This window comes from Chrysochloris asiatica, unplaced genomic scaffold, assembly GCF_000296735.1.
Source record: "Chrysochloris asiatica unplaced genomic scaffold, ChrAsi1.0 scaffold00376, whole genome shotgun sequence".
NCBI classification, from domain to species: domain Eukaryota; kingdom Metazoa; phylum Chordata; class Mammalia; order Afrosoricida; family Chrysochloridae; genus Chrysochloris; species Chrysochloris asiatica.
The window spans coordinates 727619-745840 of record NW_006408894.1 but is presented as its reverse complement, the minus strand read 5'-3'; the positions used below and the strand labels follow the sequence as shown (position 1 = coordinate 745840).

The 18222-nt window shown below is 39.5% G+C and overlaps 1 protein-coding gene across 1 annotated transcript in view; it reads left to right on the top strand.

Annotated features, from left to right (window-relative positions):
• The window catches only part of WWTR1 (WW domain containing transcription regulator 1), a 193538-nt gene that overhangs the window by 148821 nt on the left and 26495 nt on the right, over positions 1-18222 (top strand). The gene's annotated exons all lie outside the window — the stretch shown is intronic.

The window sequence follows — 18222 nt, the reverse complement described above, 5'->3', positions numbered from 1 at the left end:
GCGGAACAGCTGGTAGTTTCGAACTGCTGACCCTGAGGTTAGTAGCTCGATTTTTAACCACTAAGCTACCAGAGCACATCAACCTGCTAGCAGTACCTTTTCTTGCTGTTTACACCTTCCTGCATTATGGGATGTAGCTTTTCAAAACTCATTTGATTTTGTTCATTGTTTTTTGTTTTTGAGAGTACCAATCAACAAAGCCCTATATCTTTTACTGTTAAAACCATATCATAAAGTAGGGTGTCATCAGACACGTGGTTCATGTTGATGTCAGCATTTTATACTGGTAAACAAGTTCACTAAGATTAGTCTGCATTTTGGCTTTTTCACAAGATAGTAAAAATCAAGCACTTATTTTCAGCTGTAACTCTGCAAGAAATTTTTGTTGACTGGAGGTGGGCAAAACAGGGCCGTGGTAGGAGATGGATGATGAGATAGCAGGTGTGACGTTCTTGAGTGAACTCTGGGCTGGTTTTCCCTTTGCCACTGTCTGTGGGTGTGACCTATGCCAAGTTGTTTAACTGTACAAGTGTCTTCTTCTCTAAAATGTGTGAGTTTGTCTAAATCATTCGTTTTTTCATTGTGTCCCATGGTCAGGGAAACGTGAGTGGAACTGAACATGGGGATTGTTCTCTCAGTTCAGTCTCCAAAAGGCGCAGTGATCAATATGCTTTAAAATTTTGTTTTGTATTTGACACAACAATTACATGCCGGTAGAAAAGCAGAGTGAAAGCAACACCAAGAGAATTTAGAGTAGATGACCAAAGGGGGCTCCGTGTAAGTGCTCACTCCACCCTCCAGCACCACTGTCAGCACCAGGCTTGCTATTGAATGAACTTCTGAAGGGATGCCTTGGTTTCAGGCCATATAATGGATCCTGGAGAAGGATCCTCCTCATAAAGAAGAGTTTGACAACCAGTGGTCTAAATGGACAAAGACCCCTTTCGGCCTTTGGTGATGTTGTAAAGTGCAATAAATACATGACCCTTGCCTTTAATGAGTGTAATGGGGAAGGTGGTGGGTTTGTAAACTACTGATTAGAAAACATCGCAAAATGAAAGGGGTGCTGAACCAGGGAACTATGCTCTGGAAGTGATGACAACCAAGATGAAGCATTCATTAAATGTTCACTCTACAACTGTGGGCCTGTGGTGATGGTTAATAAATGGGGAGTGGGAAAGATCTCAATTGTTCTGATTTTTCTTCTGCATTATGTTTCTGTTAATTTATTTTATTGAAGATTCCCCCCCCCCCACCAGTGAGATGGATTGGCAAAGTGGCAACATCAATGGGCTCAAGCATGGCAACAATTATGAGGTTGGCCCAGGACCGGGTAGTGTTTTGTTCTGTTGTACCTATGAGTCGGTACTGACTTGATGGCACCTAACAACAACAACAACAACAACAATAACAACATAGTGCTCATCTGGTTGATAATATCTCATTATCAATTTCTGACCCATATATATCCCTGATGACTTTTGAAGTCTGGTGTGGTGCTGTAGGATCAGCACTTGGCTGCTAAGTGCAAGGTTGGCAGTTCAAACCCACCAGCCACTCCTCTGGAACACTGTACAGGGTCACTGTGAATTGGAAGTGACTTGATGTCGCTTAATAACAACAATCCCTGACATTTAGTTCAGGGAGAATATATTTGATGCCTTCTATGTCCAGAAGTTCTGGTGTGGCACTCATTAATGCCCTGGACTGCAAGGTTGGTTTGAACTGAAAGGTTAGCAGTTCAAGCTTATCAGTTGCTCCTTGGAATTCCTATACAGGGGCACTATGAGTTGGAACCAACTCAATGGCACTTAATAACAACAACAACAAAAGCAGCAGTGTCTGGTGTGGTGCTGAAGGATAAGTGCTGAACTGCAAGGTTAGTGGTTCAAATTCACCAGCCACTTCTTGTAAACCCTATAAAGGATCCCTGTGAGTCGTAACTGACTTGACGACAGCTAACAACAACAATGTCCTGGTGTAGTGCTGTCGAGTAAGTACTGAACTGCTAACTGAAAACTAACCCACCAGGCACTCCTCAGAAACACTCTACAGGGTTGCTATGAGTTAGAACTGACTCAGTGGCACTTAACAACAACACCGTGCATTAGTCGGAATCCCTGGGTGGTCTAAACACAGTTAATGTGCTCAACTGCTAACCAGAAAGTTGGAGGTTCGAATTTATACAGATGCTCCCTGAAACAAAGGCTGGAAAATCCATTTCAGAAACACCAGCCACTGGAAACCCATGGAGCAAAGTTCTACTCTGACACATGGGGGGTAACCATGACACCAACTGCTCTTGGTTATGTGCAGTCAGATTTGAAACACACCAAAATTACTTTATGTCTTGTGTTTATGAGGAAGATCCATACTATTGTGGTTGGTTCTGATGAGCAGTAGAGACTTGGCTCTTTCCCAGGACTTATTTATAACGAGCATACATCCAGCCCTGGGGGAGATGACAGTTCAAATCACAGGAAGAAAACAGTTCAGTATGCATTTCAGTGTGTTTGGCTTAACCCGAAGGAAAGATTTCCTGACTCTCAAGTGTCATAAATAATACATGTTTTCTTTAAAGAGTTAGAATCTATGGATATGTAATATTTCCTGATTATCAAGTACTTTGGGAACAAAAGGAGGACAACCACCTAGGTGTCATCCAGGGAGGACACTCTGGCAGCTAATTAAGGCAGCCTGACCTTGGTCCCACATCTGGTTATCTTTCTAAGGGAAGGCACTAGAATGAAAATACGAGGCTTGGGTTCTATTGCCATGAGTTAGTTCTCTGGTTGTGGGCAGTCACAGCCACAGGCCAAGAGGGACCAACCACTTTGCTTGGTCAAGACTTTTTATCTGGCCAGTTTTTATCTGAAAATCCTGCATCTTGAGAAGTCCTTCAGTACTAGGCAAACCGGGATGGTTGGTCCCTGTGAAAGCCATCTGTTTCAGCATTCATAGAGAGGGAACAGAGAATAAAGTGATGGTAAAGCTTTCAGGTGTAGCAGTCCTTTTGGATGCTTATGTGTTCTCCTCTCCTGATGTGTTTAGGTTCCTGGAAGGTGGTTCTGATACAATTTATATGGACTTATTAGTTCAAAGGGGAGCATGGTGGCTTCACAGAATAAGTACTGGACTACAACGACAAGGACAAGAAGAAAAATGAGGCTTTCTGCTCCCACAAAGATTTAAAAAGCCTTGGAAATCCTATACAGGGTCACAATAAGTTGGAATCAGCTCCATGCACTTAGCAACAACAACAACAGCAATCAGTTCAAATATCAAACTGAACTATACACCTGTCTCAGGGAAGAAATTTCCCAGATCCTAAATCAAGTGTATTACTCAATGTGTGCATTTGAATGCTGCAAAGTCACCTATTAGGAGAAAATTACACGCAAGTTTCAAAACAATGTCAGCTCTTTTCTGTTCCCTCTCCCACAAGATGATGTTAGAAGGGTTATTTGGAGCAGGTTGTTTTAAGGATCCTTGGTGGTGCAACCACTCTACTGCCAACTGAAAGGCTGGCAATTCAAACCCACCGATGCTGTGTCTTGAGAAGGATTTTTCAAGATGTCTGGGAGACAAGTCCTGGTGATCTGCTCCTAAGAAACCCTATGGGGCAGTTAGTTCTCTTGTGTCATACGGGGTTGATGTCACTCAACAACAACGTTATCTAATTATAGAAGCAAGTTAAAAAAACAAATGAATAACTCCTAAAAGATACTTTTGAATGTATAAAATTAATAAGGTTTTGTTCACCATCTGGGAAAACTGTTTTACAAGTTAAACCATCTTTGACATTTTCATGTTAAATCCCACTTTTGTTTGTGGAGAACTTTAGAAGGTATTCTGGCAGTCTTTTCTAAGCCTTGCTTTTCTTGTATTTTGTTTTGCTTTGTTATTTTCTGTCTTGAACAGCAGTTGGTAATTCATGCCACAGGAAACAACTTTGTCCAGCATCCACTAGCTGCTGTTTTCACATCCTGGCTCTACATCCTGTGCAGATGCTTAGCTGACATTAAAGAGCTAAGCACATAGTAGGAGCTTAATAAATGCAAATTCTATTAAATCAGTACTCATCCAAGACATATGATAAAGTTGCAGTAGAACAGCATTTCCTAGTACTCAGGAGAACAGTGGTCTTGCAAATTTAAGAAGCTCAGCATTTTATATCTCCCTTTTAGAAAATCACACAGAAATCAAATTAACTACATCTTTCGAAAGAGCTTCATATTATCAGCTAAAACAAAGCTAGGGGAAGACTGTGGAACAGACCATCAGTTGCTCACTTGCAAGTTCAGGCTAAAGCTAAAGAAAATTAAAACAAGTCTATGAGAGCCAAACTTTGCCTTGGAGTATATCCCACCTGAATTTAGAGATCATCTGAAGAACAGATTTGATACACTGAAAATCAAAGACCAGAAGAGTTGTGGGATGACATCAAGAACATCATATTTGTTCTTTGGCATAGACATGCTAAAGCAAATGAAAGAAATGAGGAGGAAGAAATAAGAGCTAAATAGAAAATTTCAAAGAACAGCTTGAGAAGACAAAGTCAAATGTTACAACAAAATGTACAAAGAGTTAAAAAAACCAAAAGGGAAGAACACGCAAAGCATTTCTTAAGCTGAGGGAACTGAGAAAAATATTCAAGCTTCAACTTGCAATATTGAAGGGAGTCTTTGGGCAAAATATTGAATGATGAAGAAAGCATCAGAGAAGATGGAAGGAATACACAGAGTCACTGTATGAAAAAGAATTGGTCAATGTCCAACCATTTCAAGAGGTAGCATATAATCAAGAGCAAGTGACACCGAAGAAAAAAGTCCAAGGTGCATTGAAGACATTAGCAAAGAACAAGGCACCAGGAATTGATGGAATACAAATTGAAAATTTTCAACAAACTGATGAAGCACTGCAGACACTCACTAATCTATGCCAAGAAATTTGGAAGTCAGCCAACTGGCCAGCTGAGTGAAAGAGGTCCATATTAGTGCCCATTCCCAAGAGGTGATCCAATGGAATGTGGAAGTCATCAAACAATATCATTAATAGCTCATGCAAGTAAAATTTTGCTAAAGATAATCCAAAAGCAGCTGCAAATGTACATTGACAGAGAACTTCCAGAGGTTCAAACAGATTCAGATGAGGATGTGTAATGAGGGATATCATTTCTGATGTCAGATGGGTCTAGGCTGAATGCAGAAAATACCAGAAGGATGTTTACCTGTACTTTATTGACTACTCAAAGGCTTTTGATTGTGTGGCTTATGACAAGCTATGAACAACATTGCAGAGAATGAGTATTCCGGAACACTTCATGAGGAACCTGTTCTCAGATCAAGAGGCAGCTGTTCAATAGAACAAGGGAACACTGAATGGTTTAAAATTAGCAAAGGTGTGCAACAGGGTTGTATTCTTTCACCATACTTATTCAGTCTGTATACTAAACAAATAATCTGAGAAGCTGGATTATATGAAGAACAATGTGGAGAATCTGTGGTGTGTAGATGATACAACCTTGCTTGCTGAAAGTGAAGCGGACTTAAAATACTTACTGATGAAGATCAAAGACCACATCCTTTTGTATGGATTGCACCTTAATGTAAAGAGGACAAAAATTCTTACCACTGGACCAATAAACAACATCCATATAAATGGAGAAAAGATTGAAGTTGTCCAAGACTTCATTTTGCTCAGATCAGCCATCAACATTCATGGAAGCAGCAGTTAAGAAATCAAATGACTTATTGCATTAGGCAAATCTTCTGTACAAGACCACTTTAAAGTCTTGAAGAGCAAAGATGTCAGTTTGAGGACTAAGGTGCACCTGATCCAAGCCATGGTATTTTAAGTAACCTCATATGCATATGAAAGCTGGACAGTGATTTAGGAAGATCTTAGAAGAATTGATACATTTGAGTTTTGGTGTTGGAGGAGAATATTTGAAGTACCATGGACTACCAAAAGAAAAAAATAGATCTATGTTCGGAGAAGTATATAGCCAGAATGCTCCTTGGAAGCCAGAATGGCCAGCCTTCTTCTCTCTTACTTTGGACATATTGTCAGGAGGGACAAGTCCTTGGAGAAGGATATCATGCTTGGGAAAGTGGAGAGTTTGAAAAAAAGAAGACCCACAACTAGATAAATTGACACGGTGGTGGCAGCAGTGGGCTCAAGTGTAGCAAGAATTGTGAGGTTGTACATATGCTCATTACGAGTTGGCACAGACTCGATGACACCTAACAATAATAATTTGGAAAATCATAATGGCTGCTGGTGTATTAAAGACTGAGTAATCATGCAGTTTGGCCCAACATTTCCAGGTCTTATGTGCCCATGGAACACTTCTGGGTACAACTTTTTAAAATTAAGCATGATTTATTTATTTCCGTGAAACGCACTGGTAGACTACATTTACTTTTGAACATTTTGTCTTTTTTTTTTTTTTTAACTCTATATAAATTAATTCATAGTTAGTATTGAAGGCACTTCTGAATGTTTCTGAATAAGGAAGATTGTAGATGGATTAATGCATTCCAATTATGGCATTATTTTATTAGGCAGATCTGCTGCACAAGACCTCTTTAAAGTGTTGAAGAGCTAAGATGTCGTTTGAGGACTAAGGTGCTCCTGACCCAAGCCATGGTATTTTCAATAATGTCATATGCATGTGAAAGCTGGACAGTGAATAAGGACAACTGCATAAGAACTGATGCATTTGAGTAATGGTGTTGGAGGAGAATATTGAAAATACCATGGGCTGCCAAAAGAACTAACAGATCTGTGTTGGAAGAAGTACAGCCAGAATGCTTCTTGGAAACCAGGATGGCCAGGCTTTGTCTCTCATATTTTGGACATATTGTCACGAGCTACCAGTCACTGGAGAAGGATATCATGTTTGGTAAAGTGGAGGGTCAGAGAAAAATAGGAAGACGTCCAATGAGATGGATTAGCACAGTGGTGGCAATGATGGGCTCAGGCATAGCAATAATTGTGAGGTTGGCTCAGGATCGGGCAGTGTTTCATTCTATTGTGCATAGGGTCACTATTAATAGGTGCTGACTCAATGGTACTTAACAATAACAAAAACATTGAAGGCACTTCTGAATGATTCTGAATAAGAAACATTTTAGATGAATTGATGCATTTGAATTATGGTGTTGGTGAAGAATATTGAAAGTACCATATACTATCAGAAAAATAAACAAATCTGTCTTGGAACAAGTACAGCCAGAATACTTTATAGAAGCGAAGATGGCGAGATTTTGTCTCTCATACTTTGGACATGTTGTCAGGAGGGACCAGTCCCTGAGAAGGACACCATGCTTAGTAAATTGGAGGGTCAGCAAAAAAGAGAAAGATCCCATTGAGAGGGACTGGCACAGTGACAGTAGCAAAGGACTCAAACATCACAATAGTTGTAAGGATGGTACAGGACGCGGCCATGTTTCATTTTGTTGTACCGTAGGTTTGCTATGCAGAAATGACTTAACAGCACCTAAGAACCACCACAACAACATTGAAGGCACACTGCCTAGCATATTGCCATGCAGTAAATAAGCATTTTTTTTAAGAACAGTTTTAGAAAACTTTAGAAGGTAAAGTGAAGACTCTATGTTCCCATCTACTCCCCTCACGCCGTTTCCCTTATTATGCTTCTTGTACAGTGCAGTTGAGTCAGTACTGACTCATAGCAACCCTGTATAGAGTTTTTGAGGAGTGGCTGGTGGGTTTGAACTGCCGATCTTTTGGTTAGTAGTTCATTGTTTATCCTACAGCGCCACGGCAGGACTCCCTCCTATTATTAACATCTTATGTTAATTGTTATTGTATATAGGTTATGATAAATGAGCCAATATTGATCCATTTTTATTAACTAAAATTCCCACTTTATTAAGATTTCCTTAGTTTTTCCTTAATGTAATTTTGCCCTCTGGGACACCATATTACATGTAGTTACTGTGACTCCTTAGACTCTTCTTGGTGGTGACTGTTTCTGACATTCCTTGCTTTGGATGATGTTAAGAGCTTTGACACGTAAGGGTGTAGATCTCTGTAGGATGTTCCTAGCTTCCGATTTGTCTGGTGTTTTTCTCATGAGTAGAGTGAGAGTATGGGTTTTGAGGAGAAAGGCCACAGAGATAAGTATTGTTTTCGTCTCCTCAAGGATACCTGCTATCAACACAATGGTTTACTGTGACTTTGATCAGTTGGCTAAGGGAATGTTGTCAGGTTTCTTTACTGTGAAGTTACTTTTACTTCCCCCTTCCAGTCTATAGTCTTGGGAAGGAAGTCATTGTGCACAGCCTACACACAATGAGTGAGGAACAATGCTTCCTCTCCTTGAGGATGGTCTTCGAGGGGGCTTCAAAAATTTTATGGAAAAATTTCATTTTCTTTTAATAACATTTTCCCACAAACTTTCTGAGGTACCCTTATAACTACATAAATTATTTGAAATTCCTCTGCATGGGAGATTTGGCTCTTTCTTCCATTTATCTGTTTATCCTTTTCAGAATTTTTTCATTGGTATGGACTCATGAACCTTACAGTTTTATTAAACTAGTAAATAGTGGTCAACACCATGTGCAACTGTCTTGATTATTGATGAAACAGATGTGCCCTTTGAGGATGGGCAGTTAGAAGTGATGAAAATCATAGATCACTTGAGAAGGCCTTACTCTGTAGCTTAAATGAAATTGTGCCTCGGACATTTTGACAAAAACACATAGTGTTAAAATTTCACCTCAAGGTGCCTAGAATAGATACCCCAGCTGAGAAGTTTGCTGAAGGAGAGAGGAGACAGAGAATGGGGCCAGAAACATAACCAGCTTCCAGGATTCTCTTCACTCTCCCCAGACTGACCTGTGCATTGGGGAAAAATTTACAGAGGGTAAAGTGATTCTGTCTTTCTAGGGCTTAGGGGCCATTCTTGCCAGTGAAGCACTGATTGTCCTTTCCATAATCTATTCAGAGCCAGCCCACACGCAACCAGTGATGGTTTCTGTATTTGCATCTAAACATAAGGTTTTTCTTCACTTTGTATTGTGTGTGTATGTGTTTAACCAAAGCCTATTTTAAAAATGAGGGAAGCAAGGCCAGGACACAGAAAGCAAGCCACTACGCCTAATGCCAGAAAGATATTTGTTAGACATTCTAGGAGGCGCACTGGGCAGCCGCTGATTCACTGGCCTCCCTCCTTGTCTGCAGCTCTTTGCTGGCAGAAGCTGCCAAAGCACTTTGTCTCTGAGCTGTTGCTCTTTCCCTGGTGCTGCAAAAGGCAAAAGTTCAGGAGTAAAGACTTTGCCTTTTCCAAGTTTGCTTCTTATATAGCAAATGACAAGTAGACCTAAGAGCTATCTTTGTTCCAGGGGTCCTCCCTCACCTTCCACTTAGCCCTGGGGTTTGGTAGAAGCGAGCAGTGTGTTTGCTAGGAGGGGTCAGAAGATGTGTAGTGTACACTGCCTCAGTTGCACTGACCAGGATGACTCTCCCTCCTCCCATGCACACTTTGTGCTTCACCAGAGAATTACCAAGAACACAGACATTGAATGAAAAGGGTGCTCAGATCTCAGACATGGAATTTGTTTTCTTTGGTGTTTTATTTTATATTAAATACTATCAATCAAATGCTTCTGGTCTCTTCATCTGAAGAGCTTGGTACGTCTATTTACAAATACAGAGGACCAAGCCGATTACAAAAAAATGGAGATGAAAACAGTGAAAAAGGAAAAGGTTAATGATGAGGATTTAAATTCTGACTCTCTTATTCTCTTGGAATGGAAAAAAAAAAAAAAAAGAAGATGTTCCTGCTTTAGTTTTGATGTATTCCTGTTTCGACAGAGAAATTTTCTGTTTGGGTTCTTCTTTTTTTGTGGGGATTGGCAAAGGTTTAGAACTGACGAAGTCCTTTGCCTTTTTGAGGCTGTTTATGGCAGTCTGCCCTTAATCCGGTTTGGCTTCAGATACTGTTTGGGATATTCGCCTTTCTTTTCTCTAAAAAAAAATTCCCCTTCCAAAAAAACAGAACTGTTGTTCTCTCCTTAAAATGTGCTGGAATATTATCCCAAGGAGTAGTTTGTTCATTGCAAATTTAGATGTCTTGCTTCCTCTGCTTTTGTGAGGACTCATCTCTGCCCTCAGCTTCCTCATTGTCTCTCTAAACAGCTAATAAAAGCAGAGGGGTTTTATTTTGTTTGTTTTAATAATTTATGGTATGTTATTTTTATTGTTGTTGGAGAATATATACAACAAAAACATACAGCAATTCCAGGTTTCTGCATGTACATTTCAGTGACATTGATTACATTCTTTGAGTGGTGCAACCATTCTGATCCTCCTTTTCTGAGTTGTCCCTCCTCCATTAACATGAAATTCACTGTCCCCTAGTTTCATATCTAATCTTTCCAGTTGCTGCTGTCAATCTGATCCTGTAGAGATAGACCTTAAAGGAGCACAAAGTTCAAGGCTGACATTCATTACTAAGTCAGCTAAGCTATTGCTTGGTGTTAAGGAGTCCTGTTGTGGAGTAGTCCTGGTGTGGTGCTGCAGGATAATGTGCAGGACCACAGGTCAGTTTGAATCACAAAGTCAGCAGTTCAAATCCACCAGCTGCTCTTCAGAAACCCTATACTGGATTGCTATGGGTTGGAACCAACTCAAAGGCACTTAACAACAACAACAAAAAAGACTTCTGGGATATTTTCGGCTTATGGTTTAAAAATTATCTTAGGGCAATAGTTTTGTGGGTTCATCCAGCTTCCATTGCTCCAGAAAGTTTGGAGTCATTGAGAATTTTAAGTTCTGTGTTGCAATTTCCCTCTTTTGATCAGGAGTCTTCTATAGAATCTTGGATCAAAATGGTCAATAATGGTAGCCAAGAAGGACCTCAACCAGCAATAAAGCTCCTGAGCTTTCGTCTAAAAGAAGACTGGCTGATAATTTGAATTAACTAGCTGCAAGGATCTGAGGTTTAGCCACAGGTTAAATTGTGGGCATTGAGTCAAAACATCTTTTTATGACTTTAGCCAAGTTTATTCTTTCTGTGGGTATTGGTCTCCTCACCTGTACAATGACGGGATTTCAGAGGTATCCTTTTAGCTTTGATGATCTTGAAATCTAAGCCTTAATTAGTTGTTTTTCAAATAATTTTTGCGTTACCTCCTTTCACTCAACCAAGAAAATGTTGAGTTCGATGCGTATGTTACTATGTTATTGCTTTATGGTTTTTACGTTCATACTTTTCAGTTATGTTTTATATAAGCAAATAAATGCACATGGGAAAACTTCAAAGAATACATCAGAAGAAAAGGAAGATCTCTTCCCACCCAGACACTTAATTTCCTCTCCGGAAGCACGACTGCTACCAGTTTTTTTGTTTGTTTGTTTGTTTCCTTCTGGAGACATTTGGTACATATGTCGTTGTTAAGTGCCATTGAGTCAGTTCCAACCCATAGTAACCCTATACTGAGGAGCCGCTGGTGAACATGAACTGCTGACTTTGCAGTTCAAACGGCTTTGGTACCTATTTGTTGTTGTTAGGTGACATTGAGTCAGTATCCACTCATAATGACCTTATGTACAACAGAACGAAACACTGCCCAATCCTGGGCCAACCTCACTATTGTTGCCACACTTGAGCCCATTGATGCTGCCACTCTGAGGGTCCATCTCGCTGGGGGTCTTCTTCTTTTTCTCTGACCCTCCACCTTACCAAACATGATATCCTTCTCCAGCAACTGGTCCCTCCTGACAATATGTCCGAAGTATGAGAGACGAGATTTGGCCATCCTGGCCTCCAAGGAGCACTCTGGCTGCACTTCTTCCAACACAGATCTGTTGATTCTTTTGGCAGTCCATGGCACTTTCAGTATTCTCCTCCAACACCATAACTCAAAAGCATCAGTTCTCCTACTGTCATCAATTCATCTGCATAACCACAAATAGTAGCATACCCATGCATATAGTTCTGCCCTTGTAGTTCCCCCACCTCTGAACAATGTTTCTTAAAGACTGTTCCATATAAGTACCTATAAAGTTATATAGAATTCAAGTACTTATAAAGTTACATAGAATTCCTCTGAATGTATGGTCCATAACATCCCATGGTAGACATTAGGATTGCTTCTAGCCTTCTGCTATTAACAAAGAGTACCACAATGAATATTCTCACATAAACGTCTATGGTTGTATGCCTTAATTTGAAAACAAAACCGTTGTTAAGGTTCACTCTTTCTCAGTGTCTACATTAATGACCAGAAATGTTTAGTCTGAATGGTCAAATCTAAATTAAGTGGGGAAAACCCACTGTCTCTATCATCCTTCCTTATTGATGTCTCTGTAAGTTCTGGTGTTTTGAAGACTAGCAAAGAGGGTATGGAAGAGTTCATCTCCATGTCTTAAGTTCCTCCAGATATGGATGCAGACATTAATAAAATCTTCTGAGCAGCATCTGGTTGTTGTGTGGAGTGGAAAACAGAGAACATTGAGCAAACCTGAGGCAGCATTCTACACACTGACAACGGCAGTCTTCCTAAGCCATTGAAGATGGTCTTCCTCCAATGTATTTATTATGTCAATAAGTTTACCAGACCTGATTCTGTTTTTAAAATTTCTCAAAATATCTATAAAAATTAACATATGAGTAATAACCTGTGCTTTCTAAGTCCCATATTTCTAATTGGGGATCTCTGATACTGGAAATATTCAGTTTACATTTTTTTCTTATAGATACATCTAGGCATCTTTTTCTGTCTATAGAAAAATAAGCAAATATTTTGTTTTGTTTTGTGTTTTAAGAAGGTTCAGAAATGCCTATCCTTTCAAATAATCTCTGTATTCTTATGATGCCTCTCTCTTTGACCTGAAATGTTTTATGCATTAAGTCTTTTGGATATCTGGATTTCATCTTACTTGAATGTGTAATCTCTAACCTCCCTCCACAGTTCTTCAATAAGAGATTGTAGTAATGCCTAAACCAGGTATGGAAATGAAATAGTCATTTCAGATAATTTGGTGTTGATCACATTAATTTGACTGCACAGTCTCCCCACCCCAAACCTTTGTGTTTGTGTGTGTTTTCAAACTGAGAGCATGAGATATGCCCTTATGTCCTCAGTAAATCAGATCATTTACTGAGTTCTCCCTGTGCTCCAGTGATAGTACAAGGAGCTGAGAATCTTTTGTGGTGGCGTTAATTCGAAAAGGAGAACTTAATACATTTAGGCACTATGCCTTAAATATTCTTATCTTCCTCCCTATTCTTTGTTATTGAGAAGAGTGTTGTAAGTTGATGCAAATACTCCATGAGCCCTTTCTATTTGTAAATGGAACAACTTTTAGACCCAGGTTCCTGTATTGATGGCCTGCTGTGTAGGAGGTATCTTTTTTGTGATTGAAGGCAAGCTATATATAGAAGGTTGCTCTTGGTTTCAACATTTGTGCCTGTTCTGCAGTCTGTGACACAGCAAAGGCTGATTAAGACCAACTGAAAGAACAGGTAGACAAGGTGTCAAAGGGCCTTAATTGACCCTGATTCTGCCAGACACAAACCAGGGCATATCTCATTATCTCTCTGGTTATGGTTGTTCCTCCTTTAAACAAAGGGACTAGACTAAACTACCTCTGAGGTACCTTACAGAGCCTAATATCCTAGCCTTCTACAGCCACACAAAAATTTCCACTTCATTCCTTTATGCATCCCTACCACCAGACGGTTCATTTTTGTGAGGGCAGGAGCTGTTTAATCTAGCTTAAAGGCCAGTAATATTTGAGTCAGTATATGAATGCAGAAATGAATTTTTTACCATATTTCATCCCCAGCTTGGAGTCCTGGTATGGCGCTGTAGGTTATTGCACCAGACTGCAAAGCCATTTGAACTGCACAGTTCAAACAACAATCCCCATCTTGGGAAAAGTACTGCTATTTTTTAATTCTTCCTCAAAGAGTACAATTCTTTTATAAAAAATCTTCCATTTTTACTTTACATATATATACTACCAGCCGCTCTGCGGGAGAAAGATGAGGCGTTCTGCTCCCGTAAAGACTTACAGCCTTGGAAACACTGTACAGGGTCGTTATGGGTCAGAACCAACTCGACAGCACTTAACAACAACATATATATACACACACACATATGTTGTTTTTGTTAAGTACCGTCAACCCATGGCCCCCCTGTTAAGACCCATAGCAACCCTGTATAGGGTTTCCAAGGAGCAGCTGGTGAGCTTGAACTGCCAATCTTGCAGTTCAAAGTGACTTTTCGGTCCAGCACATTAACCCACATATTTGTATGTATATATGTTCTTTGGGAGCCTGGTGGCTCCAGTTGATAACTACTGGGCTGCAAACCACAAGGTTTGTGATTTGAGCCCACTGGCCACTCCACTGGATAAAGATGAGGCTTTCTGCTCCCAAGAAGACTTAAAGCCTCAGAAATCCTTGACAGGGTCACTATGAGTCGGGACCAACTCAAGGGCACTTAACAATAAAAATAACATGTTATTTTTATGTTATAAAAAACATTATTAAAATAACGTTTCCAGAGTAGAGATGCTAAAGTAAATAGGAGATACGAGGATGTAAAAGAGCTGAACAGAAAACTTCAAAGGACAGCTTGAGAAGACAGTCCAATCTGAAATGTGCAAAGAAATGGAGTTTGAAAGCCATAAGGGATGAAAACACGCTCAGCATTTCTGAAGCTGAAAGAACTGAAGAAAAAATCCAAGCCTCAACTTGAAATATTGAAGGATTCTATGGGCAAAATATTAAATGATGCAGAAAGTGTACTAAGAAGATGAAAGAAATATTTAGAATCACTGTGCCAAGAAGAAATGGCCGATGTTCAGCCGTTTCAAGAGATAACCTATGATCAAGAGTCAGTGGTACTGAAGAAAGAAATCCAAGGTGTACACTGAAGACACTGTCAAAAACAAAGGCTCCAGAAATTGATGGAATACAAACTGAGATCTTTCTAGAAGCCAATGCAGCACTGGAGGCATTCATCCATCTGTACTAACAAATTTGGAAGACAGCTACCTGGCCAACTGATTGGAAGAGCTCCATATCTGTGCCCATTCTAAAGAGAGGTGATGCAATGGAATGTGAAATATCATCAGACAATGTCATTCATATCACATGCAAGTAAAATTTTGCTAAAGAGAATTCAAAAATGACTGCAACAGTACACTGAGAGCAAACTGCCAGAGGTTCAAGCTGGATTCAGATATTTGCTGACATCAGATGGATCCTGGCTGCAAACAGAATACCAGAAAATTGTTTCAACTGTGAAGATCATTACAAGCTATGGATAATATTGCAAAGAATAGATATTCCAGAATACATAATTGTGCTCATGAAGAACTTGTACATAGATCTAGAGGCAGTTGCTCAAACAGAACAAGAGGACATTGAGTGGTTTAAAATCCGAAAAGGTGTGCTACAGAGCTGTGTTCTTTCACCATACTTATTCATTCTGTATGCTGAGCAAATAATCCAAGAAACTGGATTATATGAAGAAGAACATGGCATCAGGATTGGAGGAAGACTCATTAACAACTTGTGATATGCAAATGATACAACTTTTCTTGCTGAAAGGGAGAAGGACTTAGAATACTTGCAGATGAAGATCAAAGACCACAGCCTTCAGTATGGGTTGCACCTCAATATAAAGAAAATAAAAATCCTCACAACTGGACCAGTGGATCAATGGAGAAAGGATTGAAGTTGTCAAAAACTTCATTTTGCTTGGATACACTTTGAACACTCATGGAAGCAGCAGTCAAGAAATCAAGTGATGTATTGCATTAGGCAAATGTGCTGCACAAGGCCTCTTTAAAGTGTTCAAGAGCAAAGATGTCAGTTTCAGGATTAAAGTGCACCTGACCTAAAACATGGTATTTTCAATACCTCATATGCATGTGAAAGTTGGAAAATCAATATGGAAAGCCATACAAGAAATGATGCATTTGAGCTATGGTGTTGGAGAAGAATATTAGAAGTTCCATGGACTTCCAGAAGAACAAACAAATCTGTATGTTCGCCAGGAGGGCGAGACTTTGTCTCTCATATTTCAGACATTATCTGGAGAGACCAGTGCCTGGAGAAGGACATCATGGTTGGTCAAATATAGGGTCAGCAAAAAAGAGGAAGACCCCCAATGAGATGAACTAGCACTATGGCACTGTCTGCAGTGTTTCCTTCCGTTGTACATGGGGTCACTACGAGTCAGAACTGACTTCACAGCACCTAACAACAACAAATATGCATGTACCAACATGCCCACACATAATTGTTCACTAATACACATACTGTTTGTTGTGCATAAAGTCACTATGAGTTGGTACCGACTTGATGGCACCTAACAACAACAATACACATATGCATACATTTTCCAGAACCAACTTAGCCATATGAAGAAAAAAGTCAAGGCTCAACTTGAAACATTAAAGGGATTCTATGGGCAAAATATAGAACAATGCAGAAAGCGTCAAAGAAGAATACAGAAAGTCACTGTGCCAAAAAGAAATGGTTCATGTTCAGCTATTTCAAGAGGTAGCATATGAGCAAGAGCCCATGATACTGAAGGAAGAAGTCCAAGGTGTACTGAAGACATTGGCAAAGAACAAGGCTCCAGGAATTGATGGAATACAAATTGAGATCTTTCAGCAACCTGATGCAGCACTGGAGGCACTCATTCATCTATACCAAAAAATTTGACACACAGCTACCTGGCCAACTGATTGGAAGACATAACCATATTTATGCCCACTCTAAAGAGAGGTAACCCAAAAGAATGCAGAAATTGTCAGACAATATCATTAAAATCACATGCAAGTAAGTGGGCTCAAGCATAGCAACGACTGTGAGATTGGCTCAGGACTTTTGTCCTGTTGTACATAAGGTCGTTATGAGGTGGTACTGATTCGACAGCACCTACCAACAACAGCAACAACAATAAACCATGTGATTCTGTTTTCATACAATGTGCTTGTTTTGAACTAGACCACAGCTAGTTCCTGACCACCAGGCCAAAACAAGTAAGACCCTATTCTCTTCTGTTGTGTGTACTGTTGAGCGGTTTCAGGTTCATGTTGTTGTTAAAGTGCCTTTGAGTCTGTTCCAACTCATAGTGACCTTAAATAGAGTTTCTGAGGGGCAGCTGGTAAGTTTGAACCACTGACTTTGAGGTCAAGTGCTTATCCTAGGGCGCCACACCAAGTAGGTTTGAACTATTCTGTTGCTTGTGCAGCACTGCCTTCAGTGCCATTTGAAATGTGAGACACACATAGTTAGGCACTTGAAAATTTAGCTAGAAAACATATTTCTATGTAATGTCTATAGCACACTGAAGATCTGAAATATTTAACTTTTGGAGTTTCAGTAAAAAATGCCAATAACTTTTATCATTTAAAGGTAGTAACACCAAACATAGCAGAAATTGAGATATGTTCTCAGAAATGAAGTGAGCATATAAAATTATACCTTGTTGCCTATAGCCTTGACCTATTTGCAAATAGACTGAAAAGCATGTTTTTCCTAAACAGATGTTAAGCAAATTTTGACTGGCAAACTATTTTTCAGAAAACTAGCACTTTTGAAAAAATTTATTTTGTGTGATGATGCCAAAGATACATTTATAAGTTGTTTTCTATAGTGGAGTTCTCCATGCTGATATTAAAAATGTTTAAGAAATGCAGATAAAGAATTTTGAAAACTTGTATACTTGAAGTACCTTTATCCAAATCACAGACATAGTTAACATTTTTTATAATTTCTTTCTCATTAATTTTCCCTTTGCAAATATTGAAACCTTTGTTCCTGAGCTTAGCGCATAATTCTTTGAGACATCATTTCTTTTTAACAAAGCATTGATAGGGTAGTGGTTGGGTGTAGATCTCTGATCTAAGTGCTGTTTTTTAATTCATTCACCTGTTTGAGATATTATTGTGTACTCACCATATACTAATGAGCACACATCCTTCTTAACTCTGCCGTAAACATGCAACTTGCCTCAGAGAGTACACACATACCAAAATGTCCTGGTAAAATGATGTTGTGGTACCCTTTGTGAAATTTACTTTTTCTCACTATATTCTATATAATTTCTGCAATGGATTCTAGGCACGGGGACTGTGTGAAATAAGATTTTAAAAAGAACACAAAAACAGAAACTAGGTGAGTCAAGAGTGTGGCCAGTATCCCAGCCTCCATGAATT